General features: G+C 41.4%; 1 long non-coding RNA gene across 1 annotated transcript; it reads right to left on the bottom strand.

Moving 5' to 3' along the window:
• Nucleotides 1–596: 596 nt before the first annotated feature.
• LOC122275497 lies at nucleotides 597–2,612 on the bottom strand. Its single transcript, XR_006228560.1, has 2 exons — nucleotides 2,554–2,612; nucleotides 597–890 (listed from the first exon to the last, which is right to left on the bottom strand). It is a non-coding gene; the product is annotated as an uncharacterized LOC122275497 (long non-coding RNA).
• Nucleotides 2,613–10,045: the final 7,433 nt, after the last annotated feature.

The following is a 10,045-nucleotide window of genomic DNA, read 5'->3' as shown; positions in this document are numbered from 1 at the left end:
ATTTTGAGAAATATAATGCTAGTCAGAAGAAGAAAAGCATTGAGTGTTTTGAGATTCAGTAAGATGTTGGATCTCGGATTCTATTGGAAAAACTGGATGTTAGTGTGGTTTAATAATAATAGAGTTAGCCGAGTGCTATGATAAGGGTGGAGGGTTTATGATTTGAGGAGTGGAAGAATAAGATACTACTTTTGAATAGGTTGTAATCTTGTAAAAGATAATGATGATAATTGATTGTAGGATGGTCTTATGTACCAGAAGTAATGATCATAGTATTGCATAGGATTTTGGAGTTGCAGAAGGACACAAGTGAAGAATAAGAAGGAGATGGTGGCCTAACATACAAAAATTTAGATTTTACTCGAAATTTTGATAAGATATGACATGATTTTTCGTATAAGAATTCTTGAAAAAAAAGATTAAAAATATAATTAAACTCTCTAGCTTTTAATATGTTCAATAGAAAAAATGCTTAATATAACTTGTCATCTAATAAATATTTATTTAAAAGTCAAGTTTTTCATATGTTTAATCAAAATTTTCATATGCAAATCAATTATAAGTAAAACTTTTAATTTAATAAATCATCTTAAAACTTTTAAATACATAACACTATATCCAAGATTTTTTTTTTTAATATGTAGTAACAATTAATAATGTCATAGCAAACTAAGGGTTCTGGTATAGAATTAAATATCAACAATGCTGCATGCTGACAAAAATATCGTAAGGGATTGTAGATTCCATTCAACTCTCAACTTGCATGGAAGTTCGGGGAAATCACAGTTGCCAATAGCATGTAGCATCAGACACCTCGAATCAATATCCCTTGCAATCCCTTCTGTATAATTGTCGGCAGTTCGGAGAGGACTAGTGCATGAGAGAGAGAGCTGTGAGCCCCAAAGTTTCCAGCAAGTTATAAGAAAACTGTTTAGTTGGAATAAGTTATTTTTAATAAAATAATTATTTTTAATTAAAATGAGTCGTAAATAATTTTTTATTTGTAAAAAAATATCACAAGTATCTATTTTTCTTGTAAATAAGTGACCCGGATAGCTGTCCGGAGACGCGCATTGTGGAGTCCACAATCCACTCTTCTGTACCATGCATGCACGATCGAAATGGTTGCAATCCAGACAAATTATAGGCCGGCATGCATCAATATATATTTCACCAAGCCAAGGACCACATATTAATAAGAAAAGTTCTATTCATAAGTCTCGTGCATTACACGCCACATAAATTTTTTATTTTTTGATACTGTCACAAGGTCGTCCGTTTCATGAAAGTTTGAATGGTCATCAACATTAATATATATAGGACGAACAACAGTACTCAAAACACTCCAAAACATTAATGCCTTGCAAAACATGAATACTAGCCATTATTGTTTGCTTGTCAATTATATATATTGGAAGTTACGATACGTATACTGCAATCCTCCGTACAGAAACCTCCGGAAATTGCCGAAGATACGAAACTTCGCGGAAGCTGCATACGTACGTACACATACAAGCGTGTGGGGCCCAGTGGGGGCTGGGCGGCAAAAATTTGGAGGTTGAAATATGGCCGGCCATCTCTATCCATGATTAGGATGGGGCTGTATATCCATCATCCATATGGGTTGGTTTTGGATCACTCGAGTAATAATGTACTGAGATATACATGAAGGAGCTGTCTCCCTGATCTTACAGCTATCTAGGTGGTGGGGATAAGCATGGGGGTTATCAGACATGCATGCATTCCGGCAAATATTATTGATGATGAGGAGGACGACAACAAAACTAATAATGTTACCTATTCAATTTGTGTGCCGGCCTTTTACAAATCTCATGCGGGCCTAGCGCTAGCTAACTCATAATGTTACCCATAATGTCTTGATGACACACAGGCAGAATCAAAATCGCTTATGACCAACAAGCTAATTAGTGTTATCACTTCCACGTATCCTTATAATTGATGAAAACCAACCAAATTGCACCGAAATTTAAGTACTGTGTCGACCAGATTAATGGACGTTGTAAACTAATTGTCATGGTGTAACCGGCCTGAAACCCATTGAAGATCAATATTAATCAATATGGATATGGCATTTGGGAAGACCTTTGATTAGGCGAATTAAACATCGGTAATTCAACTTTTAAAAGGCCAAGTAAATGAAAAAGAACTACCCAGCTAGCCATGGTGTTGCATGCCCATGATTGATGCAATGCATGGTGACAAGCATATACCTGCTATATGATTGCATGTAGAGAATCGAAGGGAGATTCTTCTTGATATATAACAACTAGCAGACAGAAAACACGAAGAAAATATCTCCAAATTGACCAAAAAATGTGGAAACGTAATCAACATGCATGTTAATTCCAAAGATCGACTATCGACCTGACCAAGAGATCGACTCGAAACAAGGCTAGGTGATGGGGCCAGCATATATTGCGCGTATCAAATAGGTATATACTTGGTACTAAATCATTCACAATTATTTGAAAAAATATATATATATATATAATAACCATAAAAGGATTATCAAATATTAAGCAGTTACCATACCCGTAAGCATCAACCTTTCGTAATAGCGTGGAAAGCTCAAAAGACTTCTGTTGCCAAATTCACATCCATAACGAAATTTGGAGTGGCAACTATATTTATAGACACCCAAAAATCTTTTGCTGTATGATCTACTTCTACAGTTCTACTATGACGAAGCTTCTTTCTACTTTCCTTACCTTGGAACTTAGTGTTTTCATGCCACAATTTTACTTGGGGGAAAACAATAATTAATATGCCTTTCAAACAATATTGGGCTAATAATTAATTACTGTAACCGGAAGGTGATGATATATAAAGCTCATGACTGCAAGTTAATTAATTTCTTTGGACAAATGAACATTAATTTCCTAGCGCCTAATCAATAATGACAGCAATTTTGTCCTTTTGGAGTTTCTTCGACCAACATTAATGGAGAACATGTTACATAGGGATTACCGTCTGGTTTTTCTATGGACCTACGAAGTTTCCACGAAGGTTCCCCTATGCATATGACAGTACGGAGGTGAGATGTATGCATGCTCTCTCTTAGGACTGTATAGCTTCGAGGCATACTTAAGCAGAGAGCTAGCCAGCCACAAGAAATTGCGATATATAGCTATCGCTCTGTAAATGCATGTCTTGATCGTGCACGCGCGATTCGCATCACGGCAAGGAAAGTGACACTGATATACAAACAATGTATACGTACGGAAAAGCTAACGTATAAACTTAGAGATCCTTGAGACCAATCATCGAGGTACCGTAAGATCGATGTTTTTGTGGATCAAAATAGCTTACAAGTTAACGACATGCATATATCATGTGAAGCCAACAAAATAGAAGAAGTTCGTGTACGCGTGGCTTCCGAGTTTTTCTTGGCTCCATGCAGTAGGTAGTAATTAATTAAGAATCATCAGATCTCTCTTGGTTCAGCTTTTGTGTCACGCGGTACGGTACTCATTTCAGTTTTTTTCCTTTCGTTTCTGCTGTCTTCTTGAAGACAATTTCTAGATAACAGTATCTCAAGAGTGTGAATATCACAAAAGTGGAAACCGTACGGTACAGAACCCTCCTTAATTTGGAAAATGATACATGTATATATGTTGCGTCGATCCTCCGTGAAACATGCAGGGGTGCATGGCAGCTGATCATCTCATGAGTAATTTAGAGCTAGCTAGCTTGCTTTGGACTTGTGTTCATTAATGCGAAGATGGAGCCTCTTGGAGGAATGTTAACGTTTCCAGCAACCCAAGTTTCAAGTTGTAAACCGTCGACTATTTTGGCATTTAAAGTAAATGAATCTTATCATCCCCACACGGTACCACACCGGCCTAATATTTTAATTTTTTTTTCAATTTTCCTATAATAAAGATGTGGTGTATAGATGAGAAGTAGAATAATTTAATTAATTTAATAGAAATAAAATAAAATAAAATAAAATAAAAAATAACATTAAAATATATAAAATGTATAGTATTAGACTATGATTGATGAGTAACAATATCCCTCCTTTAGGTAAAAGTCGTACTATACATGACAATTCTATTTAATTATTATGTGATTTATCATTTTTATTCTTATATCCATCTTATAATATTTAAATATCATATATATATATATATATATATATATCTATTTAAATATAATAATAAAAATAATAAATTACATATTAATTAAGTAGAAGCAGTGTATTGTAAAACTTTCTTAATTAATTATTAGCAGCACGCGGTACGGTACGTGGGTGCATGCACAGAATTATTTACTTCAAACTAAGTTGAAAATTTTCCCGCTAGCTAGCCGACAACATTAATGCTTGGGTTACATATCATAATCGATCACATTTTAATTAGTTAAAAAAGATGCTAGCGATTTGCACCACTCAGATCGCCTATAATGAATATAGTAATATATATATATATACATTATGGATTTTGAGTTGATAACATTTGTTAACATTGTGTTTCGTATACTTTTAGGCCGGGCTCTTCTGGGACTTCCTTTTTACCTGCATACGCAAAGTTACTCTGAGATTTAGTGGCCAGTTGGCAGCTGGATGGAGCATTTGATGCCTATGTCAGTAGAAGACTCTAAAACCAAATTGTATATTCTTAGTTACCTCTGCTCGGTACTCGGGAGGTGGCCTTTATACCTGCCCCTGGGGTTGGAGACCTATGCCTTGCCACCCTGGCCCTGGGATGCCTCCTGCCAGAATCCATTTAATGTGGCATGGTCTCCTGGCCATGGGCCATCTGGCCCGTTGGTTTGACCCACATTCTCCTGCGGCTGAGAATCCCACAGGTAGGCTGTTATTAGTTGAATGGGCCTTGGCCTTGCTTTGGGGTAGGCGCCGCATCTACTTGGGTTGGACTACTACTTTTGGGAAAAATCTCCCTAACAGTTATCTCGCCAATTCCTGTCAGAATATTTCGATGGGGATTCCAACGGTTCTTGACTTCCCAGCTCCTAACACAAACTGGCTAGGATCGCTTCCACTAATCCCCTGCTATTGGGTACTTGAAATCAGTTGTGTAGAATCCCTTATGTGGCCGGACCTGTGAGCAGACATGGAACATCCAGATAGCTCTTTTCTTGCACACACTGAGATCCACGTCATTCAGTGTGCAATGGCGATTTGAAATAGTTCTTACAATGTTTCCCCTTTATTGCTTCGAATTTGCCAAGATTAGGCGGCTATGTGCCCCTATGCTTGTTCATATGAACCGTCCCCTAGGATCCTACATATAGCTGTCACGGAATGGGCTGGGTGCTTATCGCTCCTAGACTCTCCATATTGCCCTATTTATCAATTAAGACATTGGCCTTCATCCTCACTGTTCTTCTATGGCTTCCAAAAAATCCACTCGTCTTACTTTGAAGAGCTCGGGGAAAGGCCAAGGGGTCTCCTACCTTGCCCAGTCCGTCCTTGAGGCAGGGCTCGTTGGAGTTCCCACAGACAATCAAGGGTTCGAGGGGTCTGTGTGGCGCTTATCGATGGTTCCCTCGGATCTTGAAGCCTTGAGGTGGGCGTTCGACATACTAGAGCGCACAGTCCTTGACATTCCACGACTGGATGAGGGGGTTGTGGACCCTGAGGGTATTGCCTACAAGATGGCATTGTTTCCTTCTATATTCCTCTACGACCTTCAGCTGCCCTTCTGTCTTTTGGTGTGTGACGTGATGGACATGGTCGGTGTGGCGCCTGCCCAACTTCTTCCTAACTCATGGAGGATTCTGGTGGGTTGCTGCATGATTTGGCGATAGGCCTTGGAAGAGGCTCGTGACACTTGGCCCGACCTCACTAGTCGAGAGTTCTTCCTCATTCACCGAGTGATGAAATAGAGGGAAAACATCTGCAGTTTTGATCTCATCTATCCACTAGTTCGATTAGAGCAGCAGTATAACAAGAGAGCATTAGGTTCCAAGCACTTCTTCTTCATTTCTGATGTCGGATGGGAATATCTATCAAGACAGTCTTCAGAATAGAGCTATCACATCTGAGTGAACTGGGGTGTAGGGCTAGAGGGAGAACTCCCAAAGTCACCAACGATGCCAGGGGAGATCCGTCGTATCGGGATTGTGTGAGATTGGGTTGATGCCCACTCGGAGTCCAACGCGCTGTTGAGCAAGGATAGCCTGCGGCGGTATCTTCTCGCGCATGCAGCTTTACGCAGGGCGAGGTCCTCGATCCAGCTGGGGCCCACTGGCTGCCCGTCACGCCGGCGATCCGCTAGTCCCTTAGTGGAAGGGAAGGGTAAAAAGCCGCGACAGAGCTTGCCAGACTCCGCTGATGACACTTCCTCCTTTCCTGGCCAATCTTCCGCAGGGGTTTCTACTCAAAGGCCCCCTTTCAAGGGCGGCAGAAGGGGAATTGATTCACTTCTAAGTTAGGGGAGATTGCTTTCTTCCTCATGGACGTTTGGGGAGTCTGCGTCCTCTTCATCTCGCGGGCGTGCTCCTCTCCCTGTAGGTGCTAGCCCATCAAGCATTGCCCAACTGGATCTTCCCGTGCCTTCCTCAATCACAAGGGATTCTTTCCTGCTCTCTCCAGGGGGAAGGTGCCTAGCCTCCTTGTTTTCACGTGTTTCTCAGAGTCACCTTTCTCAGGCTCTGCTGGGCCAGGGAGGGACGCCTGATGTGGTTATCGTTGAATGCCAAGGCCCCTTCCGGTGGGCTCCTCAAGTGTTTCCATTCAAGTCGGTCTTCTGAATGCATACCTTTCCACTCTGGAGTATTTTAGTACCTTTCTCACGGTTTTATTGGATGCTTTCCTGACAAATCGCTAACCAGCTGCTTATCCTGGCAGCGGACGATCGGGTTGGGTTAGGCCTTTGGGACTATGGGATCTACCCTGCTCCCCTACGACTCCTTGCTAGCTAGTGGTCGAGGCCGAGCTTCCCGAGGAACTAACGATTCCATTACGGATTTATGGGAACGCCTGCGTTGTGCGGAGTCCGACTTGTGGAGGTCCCAAGAGGAGGTCGCCACGTGCCATCATGACCTGGTGCGTGAGTCGGAGGTGTAGGAAACCTTATAGAGGATGCTCGATAGCAGGACGGAGGAGCTCGAGGAACTCTGAGCCATGCATGCCTCTCTTTCTAGAGTCTTTCCGTAGGCGTGTTGAAGATAAGTTCCTGAAGGTTAGCCAGACCCTCTCGGAGAGGATAAAGATCCTTAAGGCCTTGAGGACTGATAAGGAGGAGCTGAGGTCTGTTTCCGTGCAACAGCGACAGGAGCTGTCAAGGGTGTGACAGGTCAGGGACGAGGCGTGACGTCACAGGTTCTTCTCCGGTAGGGAGGCACTAAGGGTGTATTTACTGACAAATCCCAGGTGTAACTTGCTCTTGCTAGATCATGAGTCCCCGCCCCTAAGTCTTGCTGCTTTGGAGGCTGGAGCCCAAATCGAGGTGGATTTGATCCCCAGTGTATTCTCGGCCACTCCAGAGGCATCGGTAGCTGCCCCAATGTCTCCGAGGCGAACCTCGCAGAGTCGAAGGAGGAGACATGAGCCGGCTAGTTGACTTGGTTATCTTTTTTTTCTTTATTTATAGACACTTATAAAGCTTTTTTTCTTTGTACCTTGGTGATCGGGCAGCCCTTATTTTGGCTAGTTTATTTAATCTTTTTTAATGTTCATCGCCTACGCACTATTTGGTTTGTACCCTATGTTCCTTTCTGTTCCTATTCACAAGTCTCATGCTGCAATGACATGTCTCACACAGGATGTGACAGGTGATGGGTCGTGTTAGCTCCCTCTGCCCGAGGGTGACTTGCGTCGATATGAAAGGGCCTTGTACAGTTGACTATTCAAAGCGTAGCGGCCAACCATAGTCCATTTGTGGTGTTGGTTCACATCTTTACATACTTGCCATGTGATCAGTGTGGAATTTTTCGGGAGATTCACTCTACTCCTGACGAAGCCCCCAAAACATGCATGTACCATGAATTTTGAGAGGCGAGCCATCATTCCCAACCTATATATAGGCCTCACATCTTCGTTATTTTCCATCAATTCTCTCCTCCTGGTCTTCCAGCATTCTTAAATTCTGTCTCCCCTTCTTTCACTTTATGCTCACGTTGGCCCTTCTTGGCTTCGATGAGCACTTTGGCTCAGGGCTGGCCTTGTGAGTTCAGATCGTGCGATAAGCTTTTGTGGAGATGTTTTGAAAAGAAGGCTTGCCCCCAGCCTCAGGGATGGGCCATTCAATGGGTTTTTTTGCCTCAGAACTCCTCGTATAGTTCACGGTCTGTAATTACATGCCTTTTTTCTCCCGTACCAGGGGAAAACGGGGCTTCTAACGTCATAGGGGCGCCTGGACCCTCCGAGGGTGGGCTCCTACAGGTGTGTGAAGGACACGTTCAACTTTGAAATTTGTAGAATTCCACAAACGGCGCCAACTGTTAATGTCGTGTTTTGTACGCCTTTGGGCCTGGCTTCTTAAGGGCTCGAGCCTTCCTTTTTACCTACACATGCAATGTTACTCTGGGGTCCATCGACCGTGTGGTAGCTAGATGGAGCCTCTGATATCTAAGTGAGTAGGAGAAAAGAGAGGAAACTCTAAAACCAGGTTGTATGTTCTTAGTTACCTTTGCTCGATGCTCGGGGGGCGGCCTTTATACCTGCCCCTAGGGTTGCAGACTCATGCCTTGCTGCTCTGGCGTCAGGGTGCCTCCTGCCAAAATCGATTTAATGTGGCCTAGTCTCGGAGAGGGGGTGCCAGGTCGTGGAGTCCCATCAAGGTGGCGTGCTGCTCATTCCATGGGGAAGGGAAACTAGGTGCTCTCCGAGCCATGGGCCACTCAGCCCGTCGGATTGACCTGCATTCTCCTAGGACTGGGAATCCCTCAAGTATGTAGGCTGTTATGAGTTGAATGAGCCTTGGCCTGGCTTTGGGCCAGATGCCGCATCTACTGGGGTTGGACTAACACTTTTGGGAAAAATCTTCCTAATAACATTAATAGATATAGTATTATATATATATATTAATATATTATTATATATATATATATATATAAAGTGCTACAACTACAAAAGTAAATTTAAAAACTGATATAATTTTATGTGATACGTTATATTTTATTTACAATAAAATAAATCAATATTATAACCTAACATACCACAACAATTTACGTGAATCTGTGAATTTACTTTTGTAAAATATTTTTATGGATAAAACATTCATATAAATGCACATTTGTGCATAAGAAAGAATAGTTCGAAAATTGTAAAAATGAATATGATTCAGAATCATTATAATGATCTAATGTATATTATATCAGAGAGTGTGCTTTATTTATATATGTTGTATTTTAAACTTCTCAGTTATGTAGAATTAGAGTTGAATTGATCTATTGATCTCTTAGCTAGGTGTTGTTTCAGTTGGTTAATAAATTTCCTTTTTTTTTTGTTGGCCTGGGACTGGGAGATTAACGCTTACACCAGAGTGGTGCTGCTGGGATCTGCCCTCCCGGGGCGCACTAGCTAGCTGGGTTTTGCCATTTGCTTTTGTTTTCGGTTTTTTTCTTCTTTTTTTAGGCTTTTTTAGATGATTCTCAGGCCCGCCAGTTTTAGAAATAGAAACCGGCGGAGGAGATCTTGAGTTTGAGGATCGGTTTCAAAAACGGAGAAGAAACCAAATGCAAGGTTAATGACCTTTAATTTTTCCATCGGAAATTATTAATTACGTACTGTGAATTGATGTAAAACACATGTCATCCATACATATATATATATAGAAAGAACATATATAAGACAGGCCATAAAATAAAAAGATTTATAGGACATAGGAGAAATTAATTACTTGAGCTGTCAATATATATAGAGAGTAAAATTAATGGCCTTAATTATATCCTCAACCTAATTAATTAGCATTAGGAGAAGTCCTTAATTATATCGCATAACACGTGGCTGATCCCCGGAAAGAAGCTTCGAGGAAGATGCAGTGAGTGTCTAGCATTAGTTTACCTGCCATGCATGCATAAAATCATGAATCTCTAACCAGCAGCCTATTTATAA

Source organism: Carya illinoinensis, chromosome 9, assembly GCF_018687715.1.
Source record: "Carya illinoinensis cultivar Pawnee chromosome 9, C.illinoinensisPawnee_v1, whole genome shotgun sequence".
NCBI lineage: Eukaryota > Viridiplantae > Streptophyta > Magnoliopsida > Fagales > Juglandaceae > Carya > Carya illinoinensis.
The sequence above is the reverse complement of the archived record's forward strand: the minus strand, read 5'-3'. Positions and strand labels throughout refer to the sequence as shown.